Genomic DNA, 16,529 nt, shown 5'->3' with positions numbered 1-16,529 from the left:
TTTGGTGGAGGACTTTATGAGTACTGCAGGCAGTTTTGTATGCAGATCTGCCGTTGATACAGAGCTAATTAGGAGATTTGAGAGCCGGAGATATATAAGCGAAGCATTTGCAGTCTATGATGAGCCTGGCTGTAAGGTTGAGCACAGCTTTGATTGAAGCAAAGTGGACCTTGGGGATTCCGTTGAGGATGGCGTTACCATAATCAATATGTGAAATGATAAGTGACTGAACTACAAGTTTAAAGTCATCAGTAGGTATAAAGGGTTTGATTTTCTTGAGGGGACGGAGAGTGAAGAGGGCTCCTTTGGCAGAGTTTCTGATGGGAAGGTTAAGGGTTTGGGTGTTGTCGATAGAAATACCAAGAGATTTGACGGAGTTGGAAAGGTGGGTGAGCAGTTTAGTGCGTTAAGGTAAGAAATCCATGATTGAACGGGGCGAGGGTTATTTTTAGGGGAGAAGAGAATGATTTGGTTTTATTAGGGTTAGGGTTGAGATGATTGGAATGGAACCAGGTTTGGATCTTGGTGAGGGTGTTGTTCAGGTGTAAGATGTCAGCATGAGTTTTGATCTTGTGATAGATTTGGGTGTCATCGGCGTAGAGGTGGTAGTTGATGCCTGCTTGTTTAAGAATGAGGGTGAGGAGTTCCATAAAGAGGTTAAAGAGGGAGAGAGTATAGATCCATGGGGGACTCCAAGGGAGACAGGAGTGGGGTTAGAGAGACAGTTTGTGTAATCACCCTACTCAGGAAGTGACAGATTGCCATGGTTCTTTTTTAACAGGCTATTTAATACAGAAGCCATCCTGGCAACACCCACAGAATACTACGTTAATGAAGAATGCAATTTACCATAACAAGAATGTGCTGTTAAGCAAAGGCACACAGAATCTAAGGACTGGGTGAGAACATAAGTATACCTCTACATGTGAAGAAGTGGATTTCAAACGATAGTAATCACCAGAGTGAAGAAAAGAGTGGGGGGCACTGTCTGATTGGAACATGGTATCGAGAGTTATGTCGATGATATTATATGACATACCTTGTAGCACTTTCTGTTGCTATGCAGACCATTGGAACGGTGGTGCTGTGAACCTTTGTTTACTGGTTTGTACTTGCTTGGACATTTCTGCACTACTACCGCTTAGTAACCCTCATACCGTTAGATATAAGAATTCATTCTACTGGGCCATCTTCTTATCGTAGTTTCAGTTTTAGATATAGCAACTGTTAAACTGAAACAATGCTTTTGAGATGAGATAGGTTTTCCTGAAATGCACTTTTAACTTTGAACTTGCTAGGCTTATAAAAGTATAACATTTACTAAAATATGCAGAAACTGATGAAATGTAGCCAGAGATCTTGACCTGCCTCATGTCATGAGCAGTTTCCAGTTTGTTATTTTCTGAATCGGGTGGTGAATTTGTAGTCGAGCATTGGCAAACAAAGTAAAACTACCAACATGCTATGAAAATATAGAGGACGAACGCCCACCCGCTGTGAAGCAACAGCATATTTCCGTTTATCTTGGAAAAAAAGCTTTACAGTGGGGTAATGGAAAACGTGCTGTAAAGTAGTCGATAAGTCAGATTACTTAAATACGGGTCAGGAAGCACAGCTACACAGATCCTCAACCAGGCTTTAACTGCCCTACACACAGTAGAACATAGATTACATATGCACATTCTAACATTCTAATACACGTGCCTTAAAGGAACAATAATTAAATAAAGAATGACGATATAACACATCCCCCCTCCTTATAACGAAAGAAAAGAACCTGTACAAAAAAAAAGAAATGCTAAATAAGAAAAACAACACATATATAAATAAAAATACATTACCAAACAATAATGAACAGTTTACCTAACATACTCTTTAAGCCAAGCAGGTGAAACTCTTTTCCTATTAATGCATTCAGCAACTTCAATGGAAGAGTCAGCACATCTGTCAGTACCAATATTACTAGCACTATGAGTCCCATTTCTGTCCGTCTCATTTCCGCACTCTGTCAAATTGTGATCTGACAAAGAACTACCAACCACCTTATTCCTTGCAGCCACAAACCCTTCTCCTTCCCTTAATTGAGAAGGCAAGGCATTATCATTCACACAAATATGATACTGTGAATTCAAGCTTCCCTCCAAAGCTAACTGTGACTGTAACTCACTATTTTCGAAATAATCCTCTACCCAATCAAAATCTCTTGATTTGCCACTTCCAATCACTTCCTCTCCATGATCTTGACAAACATCAAAAGCAACATCCTTGAGATTCCAAACTTTACCATCACTCAACTTCACAGAATTCTTAAAAACTTCAATTACTTGCTTTGCAACATCAAACTTATTCTCACCCTTCTGAACTCTAAAAGGCTTCCTGATTCGAACCCAATCTCCGATTTTAACTAGAGTATCTTTGGTATTGTGATGTTTATCATAGTATTCCTTACTTTTCAAATGGACCAATTCCAAATTCTTCTTCACTCCCTCAGGCGACCATCCTTGAACACTACTGCAAAACAACCAACCAGGATTAAATTTACACCTGGGTAATCTACCTCTCATCAATCCGAAAGGTGATAAACCAGTACAATTATGTAAAGTGACTTTATAAGACCACACTGCTTTTTGAATTTCTATTTTCCAATCTAATTTTTTGTTAGTGGCTGCCTGCAAAATTCCCTTAATCACTCTGTTGAAACATTCTACTGTTCAATTCCAATTGGATTATACAAAGCTGTTGTCTTATGCCTAATTCCACACTTCCCAAAATATTCCTTAGCTGATTTGGATAAAAATTGCACTCCATTATCCGTTAAAATATTCACAGGCAACCCTTCCATCATAAAGATCTTATCCAAAAATTTCAAAACCGTCTTGAGTTCAACTTTATCCGCAAACTTAATCACAGGCCATTTGGTGAAAAGATCGATAGCAACTAAACCATATTCCCTTTCATCCCCAACTGGACCAAAGATATCTACAGCAATAGTCTCCCAAGGAAAACTTGGAATTAGTCCTTCACTCATTCTTGGTCTCAAGGTCCTCAAAGATTTATCAGCCGAACTACACACCAAACACGCTCTTACAAAAACATCAATCTCTTTGTCAACTTTTGGCCACCAAAATAGACCCTTGACTGGCAACTTAGTTCTTACTATCCCAAAATGCCCCTCATGGCACAATTGTAAAATCTTTTTCCGTAACCCTACCGGAGGAACAATCCTTTCTCCTCTCATCAAAACTTCTTTCTCAAAAGATAATTCAGAACGCACTTCCCAAAATGGCTTTATAGTGTTGGTGATACACTTTTCTTTAGGCCATCCTTTACAAATAAACTTAGAAACCTCTAGCAAGTCTCTATCTTTGTTATGTTCACTAGACCATTCCTCTTTACTAATGGCAGGCACTCCAGAATCCTGTATCAAAGCCACACTGAAACTCCCCCACGGGTCATCAACACACTCCTCTAAGGGAGCAGGCAACCTGGATAAACAGTCCGCCACAATATTGTCTCTTCCAGGAACAAAATTAATTTTGTAAATGTACTCCTTCATACGCATTGAAATCCTAGCTAATCTAGCTGACGCAATAGCAGTTCCATCTGTAGTTAAAATGTGAACCAACGGCTTATGATCCGTCTGGATGTTCACCATTTTACCCCACACAAATGCACGAAAATGCTCTTAACGCCCACGCGCATGCCAAAGCCTCCCTTTCTATTATAGGATATCTACTTTCAGCAGGTGTCAAGGCTCTGGACGCAAACAAGATGATTCTTTCTTTCCCATCAATTCCTACTTGCGAAAGTACCGCACCTAAACCTTTATCACTTGCGTCCGTAGTCAAAAGGCAATCCAGATTGGGGTCAAAACTTGACAAAGCACACACTTTTTGCAATTCCCCTTTAATTCCAGCAAACTCCCTTTCACACTCCTTCGTCCATTCAAACCTTACATTCTTTCACACCCCTTCGTCCATTCAAACCTTACATTCTTCTTCAGTAATGATCTAATATTGTATACTTTTGAAGCAAAATTTTCAATGAACTTAGCGCAGTATTCTGCCATTCCTAAAAAGGATCTTATCTCTTCTTTAGACTCTGGTGTTGGTGATGATACAATGCACTCCACTAAGGATACCTTAGGCTTGACCCCCTCTTCACTAATGACATGGCCTAGATAAGAAACACTTCTTTCACCAAATTTACATTTTGATAGCTCCACAGTTAGCCCCGCTGTATTCAGTGTATCAAATACTTTCCATAGTTTGGAATCATGGTCTTCTTTACTGGTACCTGCAATTAAAACATCATCCTGAAAGAAACGTATCCCTTCCATTTCTCCAAACAATTTGTGCATCAACCGTTGAAACACAGCCAGGCCAAAAGGCATTCTTCTAAATTGAAAACAACCAAACGGCGTGATGAAAGTCGTTAAATGCCTTGACTCTGGGTCTAAAACTACCTGGTGGTAGGCGGCAGAAAGGTCTATTGTGGAGAACCAAGTTGCTCCTCTCAAGGAAGAAACCATCTCATTAATCTTAGGCAAGGGAAATCTCTCAATGACGATATTTTTATTGAGATGGCGCAAATCTATGCACAAACGGATTTTCCCGTTGGATTTCCTCGCGACTACAACTGGACTAATCCACTCTGATGAATCTACCTCCTCGATAACACCTTTAGCCAACAATCCTTGTATCTCTTTCTTTACCTTTTAACATTGGAATAGGTCTGACTTTATGTACTTTGGGCTGTGCATCAGCTTTGAGCATAATCCTATGCTCAAAACCTTGTAGTTTTCCCAACTTTCCTCCCACAACGTTGGTAAACTTGTCTTTCAAGATATCCTCTATCTTGCTACAATCATCTAAAACCAACACCTTCTCTTTACTGTTTGGGTCCAAGATGATATGTACATTTTTCTGGTCATGTCATCCTAATACAGATGGTCCGGTTTTAGATATGTATAACTTCCCTCTTGTTAATCTCCCTTTAAAGAGAAAGGTGAGCCATCTATATCCTAATAAACCTATTTTCTCACCAGTATAACTCACTGGGTTAACATCAGAGACATTCAATTTATATCCAATTTTATGCGTAAACTTATTTTTCCATATTTCCTCATTAATGATAGTGTATGGAGATCCAGAATCTGCATACACTTTCACTTTTATACCACCAAAGGACAAATCACATATAGGTTTACCTTCCATTGCCTCCTCAGTGATGTTAAGCATATAATTCCCCCTTACATTTTTCACACATGTTTCATCATCTTCTCCACTCTCATCTGCACTCAATTCCTCATTCCAAATACATTTTACATTACTACGCCTACGGCACATTTTGCTAAAATGTCCCATTAAACCACACACGCCACACTTTTTCCTTAGAGCTGGACATATCTTGCTGTAAGCCATATGTTCTTTACTGTCGCAGCGATAACACCTTCTTTCCTCCATATTCCTTTCCTTCCCTTGACTCTTGAACGGTTGAATACGTCCTTTGTTTTGAAATTGCCTATTCAAGTTTAGTCTATTTGCTGCCCCTTGTATCTTAAAAACTGCAGATGATGTTTTCTCAGATTCCTGATCAGCATTTTTCACTAGATCAGCACATCTTCCTGACATTTCAGACTTTCTCATAACGGCAAGTACATCATCCAAAGGTGCGTCGCCATTCACCCAGAGTCTGTCTTGAATTGGTGAGTTATCATTGTGCATGATCAGCTGGTCTTGGATGAGATCATTGTACAAATCACCAAATTTACAATCTTTTGCCAATGTTTTTAAATCATCCACCCATTTAACACCCAATTCTTCTTTTCTCTGTTTTCTGTGGAAGAATTTATGCCTCACTACACCAATACAAACTTTTGGTGCGAAATATCTGTCCATGTCTCCTATGGCATTATCAAAGTCACTCAAATCCGTATTAATTACTTTTTGCATGTGTGAATAAGTCTTCAAACCCTTAGGTCCCAAAGAATGTAATAAAATTCTCTTTTTCTGCTCTGGTTTCATTTTACCACTTTCATCGATAGCACAAATGTAGTTGATAAAATATTCTTTCCATTCAACCCACTTTATATCTGGTTGTGAACTTGTGGCCCAAAAGGGTTGTGGAGGGCTAATGGTATAATTTGTTGAGCCATCTCCTCCTCTGATGTGGCTTCCAACTGATCACCTCTTTCCATATACACAACAATATTATTTTTTTTTTTTATAATTGTGAATGTTCAAATAATAAACAAGAAAATGTCAAATAGATTTCAATAGTGCCCCGACCGTCTCACCTGTTCTTCTTTTAAACTAAAATCAGTTTATTTAATTATCCTCTCACTGTGTCTGCTTCGTGATGTTGTCGGTATGAAATGCTCAATAAATCGAAGAAAAAAAAATGGCTGCCACGTAAGGTCACGTTACGTGACCCTGCGCACTCTCACGATGACAAACTCTTCTTACAGCGCGGTGTTGAAGCTGACGTCAAAGCGTTCGATGAGCTGCGCTGACAAGGTACGTTCCAATTTCCACAATGAGGTTGCGCCGCTGCTTAGAGGGAGATCGCGCTCGGAACAATGCCACCGTTTTGAAAGATGCATGTTAGGCCGTCCTTCAACTGCAACAGTACACGGTATGCCAAAAATAGCTTTCTTCCTGTCAGGTCTTTCGTGGTTGCTCCTCAGGATTGGATCGATGCTATAAAGGGGCCCACCTCTAGATCATCCCAAGTCTGGCTGTCAAGGTCACAGACTATTAAGGAGATCAAGCGGGGGAAAAGGTAGGTCCGGAGGGGAACAGCTGGGCAACTGGAACCGAAAACCTGCAATATCCTACAGGTGTGCAGAAACGAAGGAGTGATATAAAGGGCTTCTTCTAAATCCCCTGGTTTTCCTACCAGAAATGGGGATGAAGATAACCAGAATGCCCAGGACATAAAATCAGTAAATATCACTCCTTTCCGGTATCTTCCTACTAACTGGTAAGGATTCCCCCTCCGAGGAAATGTATGAATTGAAGGTTAAAGGGTTAGCGCAGGAAGCTAAAGAGTCAACCCCAGTATGATTCATACATCCCCTAGATCGTTTGTTCACCAAGTAAGTTCCTGGTACAAAAGTAGTAACAAAAAATATGCCCAGCGCAAAGCAAAACACAGCGTCTGTACAGATTCTTCTCTGCAAGCGCAAACAGGAAAGTAACGCTCATAGAATGAACAAGCAGCACCTAAGCCTAGGTGTCCTGCAGTGACAGGAGCTTCACGCTTCCCGTAGATAGTTCTGGAGCAGTTAAACGAACACCATGCTCCCCAGGAATGCACTCAAACACAAGCACCCCACTCGATATTAGGAAAACCTGTGACAGCGTTCTCCACTCTTGATATGGGTGCTTCCTAAGCCCCTCCGCAGTAATCCACAACACAGGTGCAGAGAACACCGTTAAACCGTTCTCGTTGCGGGCGCTTCCTAAGCCCCACCAAAAAAATCCACAGATCCGGAGTAGCGATAACGTGAGGTTACCGCAGCGCACCACAACAAAGCGCCAGCTAGAACACAGGAAACACAAGCAGAAAAACTACTCGCCAGGCAGAATAATCGGCAACGCTTCCTTCGGAAAACGCCATGATATCCTTTCCGGTCACACAGCGTCATTCTAGCGCGCCGCGCGAAGGCTCATGGGAAATGTAGTTTTCGAGCTCTTACTGACTCGCATGGCAGTCAGTGATCTACCAGCGGCCGGGGAATCCTGACACTTCCTACCTTGAGCGCAAATAAGCAAGTTCTTTCAGCATACTCCCCGTAAGCTCTGTCATGTGTTATCTTCAGTAGTACAAAAGAACGCCTTTCCTCAGTTTCCTCAAACTGCAGCAGCTTCGTCCACAACGTGAAGATAAAATACTTGAAAATAAGTCGAGCAGACTCTTCTCCCTTCCGTTTCCACCTCGTCGCCAATTGTTAAGTAGTCGATAAGTCAGATTACTTAAATACTTTTATTAAGTAATATATAACAGAAGAACAGGTAGTGCCAGGAAGCACAGCTACACAGAATGACAATATAACATGTGCGTTCTTATTTTAAGTCAATAACTGAATTGTGTACATGAATCAAGGCCTGCTTTGGTCTAATATTGCGATCGCCCTTACACTTGCAAGCCTCTTGGTTAGAGCCTGTCGGCTTTAACACTTTTTAGATTTTTGCTTACATGTTAATTCTATGTAGTGTCCCAGTGTGGGTCTTGGCAAACCAGACACAGGACACGTGTGCTACAGTTGGTGGCGGCAAACTAACCTGACCACGCCCAGAGCCCTGGGCCTTTTATTACACAACTTGCGTGTCCACGCTCACGCTTGGACCAAACGAAAGACCCCTTACGCTCCAGGGGTAACATGCATGGTAACAGTGGGAGGGGGCGTGTGCTGCAGTGCCCACTGTCGGCAACACTACATTCCTCCTTTACCTAGGGATAAAACAAACTGGAAAGGAAAACAAACATACAAAAGTCTCTCAGGTCAGCGGGACTGCTGTGGTCATTTTAGCTGTTATGCTTGACAAAGTTCGTTACACAGTCTATGGCGCGGTCTCTGAATTTACTGACAATCCAAAACATAGGATGTATAAAATATAACAGTCTTACTTTATTCTCGGCGGGGTCAGCCATCTGGGTCATCTCAACGCAAGCAATGGGCTACAAAGTCTCGGTACCTTTGGGAGGGCTTGGGGTGCGGACGCAAGCTGTATCTCTCTTGGCTGCGACCTTCGGCTGTGGCTGGGGGTGGTTCTTCTGCCTCTCTAGTCTCGGCGGCGCTGGAGGCCTCGACCGGTCTCGCTGGCTCGTCGTTGCTCCGGGTGATGTCGCTTGCTTGGTGTGTCGGGCTGTTTGTCTCGGTTGATTCTTGCCAACTATAGGCCGATCTCCTTGTTGCCGGCCCTCGTTAAGATCTTGGAGAAACATGTTCAGTCGGTGCTCTCCAATTTTTTGGAGACCCATGAGATCTTACATGACTCCCAGTCGGGCTTCCGTTCAAATCGCAGCACCGAGACCGCGCTCCTTGAGGTTTCTGAAACTATCAAGGGGGTGTTGGATACCGGGGGCAAAGTCATGCTGGTGTTGTTGGACTTGTCGGCGGCTTTTGACACCGTCCCCCATGATGGCCTTCTCGCTAGACTCTATGAGATTGGCCTTAGGGGGACGGTGCTCAGCTGGTTCTCATCCTTCCTAGCCGGCCGCCGGCAAACGATCTGGACGCCGCCTGACACCGCCGCCATGCCGCCTTTGGGAGTTGGGGTCCCTCAGGGCTCTATATTGAGCCCTACCCTTTTTAACATCTTTATGACCCCCTTGGCGGCGGTGGTGGAGTCGTTTGGCGCCCGGATCGTGTCGTATGCCGACGACACCCAGCTCCTCTTTTCTTGTGAGAGAGGGGCTGACTTTGACGGGGAGAGTATCCGGAATTGCCTTGGGGCGGTGTTCACATGGTTCCAACTGAACAGCCTCAAGTGCAATTCCGATAAATCTGAGGTACTCTTTTTCGGATGCGATACGGAGCCGAGCTGGCAGGCCTGGTGGCCCATCGATATGTTCCCTCCGTCCGGTTCTTCCCCTATGGTTAAAAACTTGGGGGTTAAGATGGACAAGGGGCTGACGATGAAAGCCCAGATCCTTGGAGTGACCGGCACCTGCTTCGGCCTATTGAAGATGTTGCGGAGGTTTCTGCCTTTTCTGTCGGTGGAGCACAGGCAGCTGACTGTACAGGCCCTGATAGGTTCCAGGTTGGATTATGCCAACATTCTTTACCTGGGCCTACCAGAGTACCTGTTGCAGCGTCTTCAAGTTGCGCAGAACGCAGCTGCCAGGGCCATTTTCGGTCTTAACAGACGTGCCAGTGCCTCGGGCCTGTTATCAACCCTGCATTGGCTACCCATCCGCAAACGGATCGCCTTCAAGGCTTTGACTCTGGCATACAAGGCTCTCCATGCGGTGGGAGCAAGGTATCTTCAAAAGAGACTGGCTTTTTATCATCCTGCTCGTTCTCTGAGATCCGAATCCTTGCTCTTGGCGGCTGTTCCTCGTGTTAAGAGAGCGCGCCTGGGAGGCCGCTCCTTCAGCCTGCTGGCTCCACAGATGTGGAATTCGCTTCCGCTCCCTCTTAGGGGGGCTTCAAGTCTGTTTGAGTTCAGGAGAGGTCTTAAGACCTGGTTGTTCTCTCAATAGTCCTGTTAGCAGTCCCCTCTTCTGTCTTATGTGCTTTCTGTTGTTTTTAATGTGTTATGTTATTGTGAATTAGTTCTCCTTACCCAAAGCGCCGGGACACTCTTCTTGAGTAACCGTTGCGCTATACAAAAGTATAAATAACATAACATAACATAACATAACAGTGGACTCAGGTGCCAGTTATCCGGCTCAGGGGCTTCTCCTCTCTCGGGTACTTGTTTAAAAAACTAAATGTTCCTGGTGACTACTTCTCCATTCCTGATGGCTGTGATCATTGTTCCATGTACCTCGGTGACTCTCCAGGGGTATAGCTCGAACGGCAGGCGGAATTTCCCACCGGGGTGGCGGTCCTTCACAAGAACCGCGTCGCCGACTTGAATGGGGCTGTCTGCGGCCCTCCGTCTTCGGGATGCTTCCTGGTTGTTCTTAGTGCGCTGTTCCATGGACCGGTTCCTGGGGTTTTGGGCCATCTCCCACATGGGATGGTGTGGGATGGTGTCTGCGATAGCCCGGTTAAATGCTTGTCGGCTTGGGGCGATTCCTGTAGTGCAGTGTGGGGTCTGGCGATATTCTCGGAGGAACTGGTAGATGGCTAGCTCCAAACAGTGACCATCGGCGTCTGCAATTTGAATTGGTTTTGTTCAGAGTTCTCATTAGCCTTTCGACCTCTCCGTTGGCCTGCGGCCACCTTGGTGTTACCCTTCTGTGTTTGACGCTGTGGCTCTGCAGGTACTTAGTGAAATCGCTGCCATTGAACGGGGGTCCATTATCTGTGCGGACTTCCTTCATGATCCCGTGGGTGGCGATGATCTTTTCGAACTTTGGGATCACTTCGGCTGCCGCTGTTGATGTCACGATTTCCACTTCGGGGTAGCGAGAGAAGTCGTCCACCACGACAAGCATGTACTTTCCTCCAGGAAGGCTGCCGAAGTCCGCACTTACGCGCACCCATGGGGATGTTGGTCCATCTTCGGTGATCACCGGTGCTGGAGGGTTTGGTAGGCTTGTCGCCAGGCACACCGGACAGCTGCGGACCACTTCCTCGACTGCTCTGTCGAGTCCGGGGAACCACAACTTGCTTCGGAGTCTGTTTTTTGACTTGACGATCCCCTGGTGTGATCCATGTGCCAGTAAGGCGGCTTGCTGGGCGAGGCTGCTGGGCAGCACGAGGCGTGGGCCTCTCAGGAGACATCCTTCGGTGGATACTGATAGTTCGTTTTTGACTTGGTACAGGGCCTTGAGGACAGCTTGGGCGTCTTGAGTGCGGAAAGATGCCGGGCTTTGTAGCGCCTTCCAGTCGCCGGACTCTATGGCACGGATTGCGATCTGGAGGCAGTCATCGTCTTGAGTGGCCCTCGCTGCTTCCTCTAGAGACATTGGACGTGGCTTCGACCGTTCGACGATTAGCCGGACGTACTCTTCCGTGGCTGCTGCTTCAGCGGCTTCCGCGTCGGTAACGGGACGGGCGTGTCTTGACAAATAGTCTGCAGGGTTTCGTGTGCCGGGCCGGTATTCCACTTTGAATTGGAACTCTTGCAACTGCAGCACCCATTTTTCGATTCTTGGTGGTGGGCGAGATGACGAGCCATGGAAAAGGGGTATGAGGGGCTTATGGTCCGTGATGACTGAGAAAGGATGTCCATAGAGATAGATATGGAAATGGCGGCACCCCCACAGAATGGCGATCGCCTCCCGTTCAATTTGGGAGTAGCGCTGTTCGGTGGGCGTCAGCGTGCGGCTGGCGTACGCTACGGGGGCCCATTCTCCACATGTCTGACGTTGTGACAGGACCGCTCCCAGGCCAGTGGGGCTGGCATCAACTAGCAGTTGTGACTCATGCTGCGGATTGAAGTAGGCCAAAGTCGTGTCAGCCGACAGGGCTGCTTTGGTGTTCACAAACGACTCTTGCTGCTCCGGGCCCCACATCCAGGTGGCATTTGACTTGGTGAGGTCGCGGAGGGGCCCTGTCAGGTCCGACAGGTCCTTGATGAAGCGCCCGCAGTATGTCACCATACCTAGGAAGCTGCGGACGGCTGTCACAGACGTGGGGGCTGGCGCGTTGTGGATGTCTGTGACCTTTTCCGGGTCGGGGCCCACTCCATGGTCGGAGAATTTGTATCCAAAGAAGCTAATGTCTTTGCGTAGAAATTCGCATTTGTCCTTGTGGAGGGTTAGCCCTCTCTCCTTTAGCCGGTTGAATACTGCTTGGAGGCATCTGATGTGCTCTTCCAGGGTTGGGGCATGTACCAGGATATCATCGCTCACGTTGAGCACACCATCCAGGCCCTGGAGGACATTGTGAATGATGTTTTGAAATACCTCAGCTGCGCTTGAGATGCCGAAGTTCAACCTGGTATATCTCCACAGGCCTGCGTGGGTGGAGAAAGTTGTGATTGAGCGCGAGTCTGGGTGCAGAGGGATCTGATGGTACCCCGACCGCAGGTCCATCTTTGAGAACCACTTGGACCCTGCGAGTTCCCCGATGATGTCGTCAATGGTCGGCCTCAGGTGACGCTCTCTCTTGATTGCGAGGTTGGGGAGGCGCATGTCCACGCATATCCTTACTGCCTCGGGTTGCTTCGGTTTTTTGGCCACAACGATGGGAGATACCCACGGCGTGGGCCCAGTGACTCGCTCGATGATGCCAGCTTGTTCAAGCATCCTTAGCTCAGCTTCGACCTTGGGCCGGAGGTGGAAGGCGATCCGCCTGTGCCGGAGGGCTACTGGGGCTACTGACTGGTCAATGTGGAGGCGGACAGGTGGGCCTCGTAGGCATCCGATGCCCTCGAACAGCGAGGAATGCTCCGCAACCAGATGGTCTAGTCCTTGGGCTTGCACTGTTAGGGCAAAGTGTATGAGTCCGAGCTCCCGTGCTGTCTTGCAACCGAGAAGAAACCCTGATCCCTCCTGGGACACGTAGATTTTTGTGTGTAGCTGTGCCGAGTCGTGGGACACAGTCGTCCGGAACGCTCCACATAGGCGCAGCGGGCGCCGGGTTCCGTAGGCAAACACTTGCACTCTGGTGGGGAGGAGTGTGGGGGCGTCTTCGAGGCCTTGGTATACGCTGGCGGCCATGAGGTTTATCGTGGCGCCCGTGTCGATGAGGGCTCTGACCGCATGGCCATGCACTTGGACGGTGCACATCGGTTGGGTAGAAGACGCGGCTGCCAGGGTATTGAGCATGCGCACCACGTGGACGGACGCTGCGTCTTCTTCATCGTCGTCCATGTCGCTGCAGTTCGACGTATTCTGATGTGGGGTCATCTGTCGTACCCTCCTGGGTGGGCCACTCTGCTTCTTTCTTTGAGACGATAAGCAGGCACTTGCAAAATGATTTGCTTTTCCGCACGCGCTGCAGATTTTGCCCTGTGCCGGGCAGGCGCCTTTGTGGGGGGTGGCGCCTCCGCACCACATGCAGGCTTGGTCGTGGGAGGACTGTCCTTGAATTGGCCGCCCTTTCCTGGGGGTCCTCGCCCGGTTGTCAGTTGGGTGCGACTTGATGGCACATACGGGTTCAGTCTTGATTGTAACCGGTGGCTTCGGTTCCATATGGGTGGCACGGGCTTTGGAAAGTTCTTTAGACCGCCCCAGGGCTAGGATGTCGCGCATGGACATCGCGTCCGTTTCAAGCACCCTCTCTCGTAGCTTCAGTGAGGTGCATCCCTGTATGAATTGGGCGCGTATTTCATCCTCCGCGTCCGGGAGCGTGCACGTGCTGGCTAATTTCTTGAGTCGAGCGTAAAACACGTCTACAGACTCCTCCGGGAGCTGGCGTGCTTGGCGTAGTAAGAATCGCTCGTAATCCGCGCAGGCAAATGGCTCGAAGTACCTTGTGATGGCGTCGCGGAGGGTGGCGTATGTGTGTGGTGGGTCGCCCTCCGTGATGTCCTTGGAGATGTCGTGGATAGCTTCACCCCCCAGGTGTAACAGCATAGCGCGACGACGCCCCACCGCAATATCTGCCGCAATGAAACAATTTTCGAGCCGCTCTACCCACTTTTTCCATCGTGCAGCTTGCGAGGGGGGGGGTCCCTGTAATGGCAAAGGGTTACAGATGCGGCACGGTGGCCATGACGGCCGAAGGACTGCTGATTGGGTGACAGGGGGGGCTGTAGGAGGCTCAGCAGGCTGCAGCAGGTGTTTGAGAACGGGTTCCTGGAACGTGGAGTGCTCCCAGGCCTTGCTCCGCGAGATGCGTGTGAAAACGAAGGGTCCGGACTCACGCGAGATGCGTGGGACGAGGCCGGGCGGCCGCATTGCGCGCCAGGAGTGTAGTGTAGGTATGCACTGCGCATGCGCGTGACAGCAGAGGGGCCGACTGGGGCTGGAGGGCCGAGCAGAGCGGAGTAGCCAGGGGCCGAAAGCAGTGGGAAGCAGCGGGAGCACTGGGCGTACCTGGGGACCGCGACCAGGTCCGAGTAGCTGCAGAGGCTTCAGGACGGCACCGGAGGCGGCTGGAGACTCCACAGGGCACCGGCGAGCAGCGCGAGGCGATGCACAGTGCCAGCAGGTTGGTCGGACCGAGGCGGGCTACCTCGGGCCGTTGGCGCCTGGGAACGCTGGGCAGGGCGCCGTGTACAGGCCAGAACGGCGCCGCGGTGCAGCAGGGCGCGTGGAGGGGTGGATCGTGGACCACCTTGTCGCCAGTGTAGTGTCCCAGTGTGGGTCTTGGCAAACCAGACACAGGACACGTGTGCTACAGTTGGTGCCGGCAAACTAACCTGACCACGCCCAGAGCCCTGGGCCTTTTATTACACAACTTGCGTGTCCACGCTCACGTTTGGACCAAACCAAAGACCCCTTACGCTCCAGGGGTAACATGCATGGTAACAGTGGGAGGGGGCGTGTGCTGCAGTGGTACACCCCACTGTCGGCAACACTACATTCTAGTCGATTGTTCAAACATTTTTTCTTGTAAGGCGCTCTATGGGCCTTATCAATGCAATATAACACCGCAAATAAATAGAATAAGAAAATTCACCTGGTCTTGGTGCAGTAATTTCAGTATGTACAATTATATACGTTAACAGAACCTAAGCCAAAAACCCAGCTCATAATGAGAAATTATAGGACTGTACAACATTGGAAACAGTTATTCCAATACCAGGTGTCACTATTTCGCGTAGTACTCCTGCGTTCGCTTACCAGTCTTATAAGTTTCATTATATTTATTCAGATTTTACAAGCAGTAGGCTTCTCGTACGTAACACGGAGAAAACGTGTGATGGGATCATTTGTTGCCGGTATCAATATCACGTTGAATACACATAGACAGGAATCATTGTTTATATAAAAACACAGACCAAAATACAGCAATTACAAATCCATACACATATCACAAAACTTTGCTGTTCTGCCTTTAACTTACTCTTATTTCTTCCACGTTACAGTGACAAAAGACGAAAGAGGTGCCCACAACCAATCAAGTAAGCTAAACCATATGTTATTTGTGGTTGAAAAAGCGCGATTGTACTGATTGGCTGGCGGACCTCGTGTCAGTGGATTGGCTCAGAGAAGTTCCTGTCAACCATTCATTTGCTTGTAGGGACTTGGAGACAGCACAGTGGTTTGCAATTGGTCGAAATTCGTTTATTGTCTCTGTGCTGTTTCAAACTTTGCACGTGCTACAACCTAAAAAAAAAATCCCATTGCATGTTGATTGTTCCCCGCCTTCGTTCAGTGGCAGTTCCTTGTCTCTTCACTGGGTGATATGGCCTATCCTGTTCAGTCAGTCGGACGTTGTCAGGCACCTAAAAACATACCGGTGGCTCTTGTGAGATAGGTGCTGATTAGTAGACTTTTCCCCTCAGATAAAATCAGCAGCTGAACCACCCAGTCAGTATTCGCGTTTCGTTCGAGGCTACGCCTGTAGGCCGGCCTCCCGGGGTGTGCTGCTCCCTCGGTCCCGCCCTGTTCTGCTAGTGAGCGCCGTGTCACTTGTTTGTGCAGGAGTTGGGCACATCTTGACTGCTACTGTTTTTGACCGGCTGGATTTGTCGCCTTTTCCTACACCCCCACCTCTGGCCGGTGTGTCTGCGTGGTGCGCGAGGGAGCGGTGAGTGACCCTGGCTTTGAACGCTTGTGATTGTAACCCGTACAAAGTGCAAGGCAGAAGCGCTTGCATAGATATTAGTTGCCGTCGTTCTGTAATCTCTATTGTACTGCTTTAGATCTGAAGGTAAAAAGTATGCTTTCGTTTTCGAATCGCGTTTTTTTGGGTGATTTGGACTTTCATTTTCCCCAGTTTCGAGCAAAGTAATTTCGGTCCTGGATTGATTGATTTAATCTATATATGGTATTTGTGCTGCGCCCTCGGA

General features: G+C 47.6%; 2 protein-coding genes across 3 annotated transcripts in view; one reads left to right on the top strand and one right to left on the bottom strand.

The window, feature by feature from the left end:
• PRIMPOL (primase and DNA directed polymerase) overlaps nt 1-15,937 on the bottom strand; it is a 497,760-nt gene extending 481,823 nt beyond the window's left edge. The window contains exon 1 of one of the 2 annotated variants that reach the window (XM_086962483.1): nt 15,581-15,937. The gene's annotated coding sequence lies outside the window, so the exon portion shown is untranslated. The remainder of the gene's footprint in view (nt 1-15,580) is intronic. The other variant, XM_086962482.1, reaches the window with a different exon arrangement.
• Nucleotides 15,830-16,529, top strand: part of CASP3 (caspase 3) — a 255,987-nt gene continuing 255,287 nt past the window's right edge. The window contains exon 1 of the mRNA XM_086962484.1: nt 15,830-16,267. The gene's annotated coding sequence lies outside the window, so the exon portion shown is untranslated. The remainder of the gene's footprint in view (nt 16,268-16,529) is intronic.

The sequence above is a fragment of the Lissotriton vulgaris genome, chromosome 3_1 (assembly GCF_964263255.1).
Source record: "Lissotriton vulgaris chromosome 3_1, aLisVul1.2, whole genome shotgun sequence".
Taxonomy (NCBI): Eukaryota; Metazoa; Chordata; class Amphibia; order Caudata; family Salamandridae; genus Lissotriton; species Lissotriton vulgaris.
Note: the sequence above shows the minus strand (reverse complement) of the source record. Positions and strands in the feature narration are given on the sequence as shown.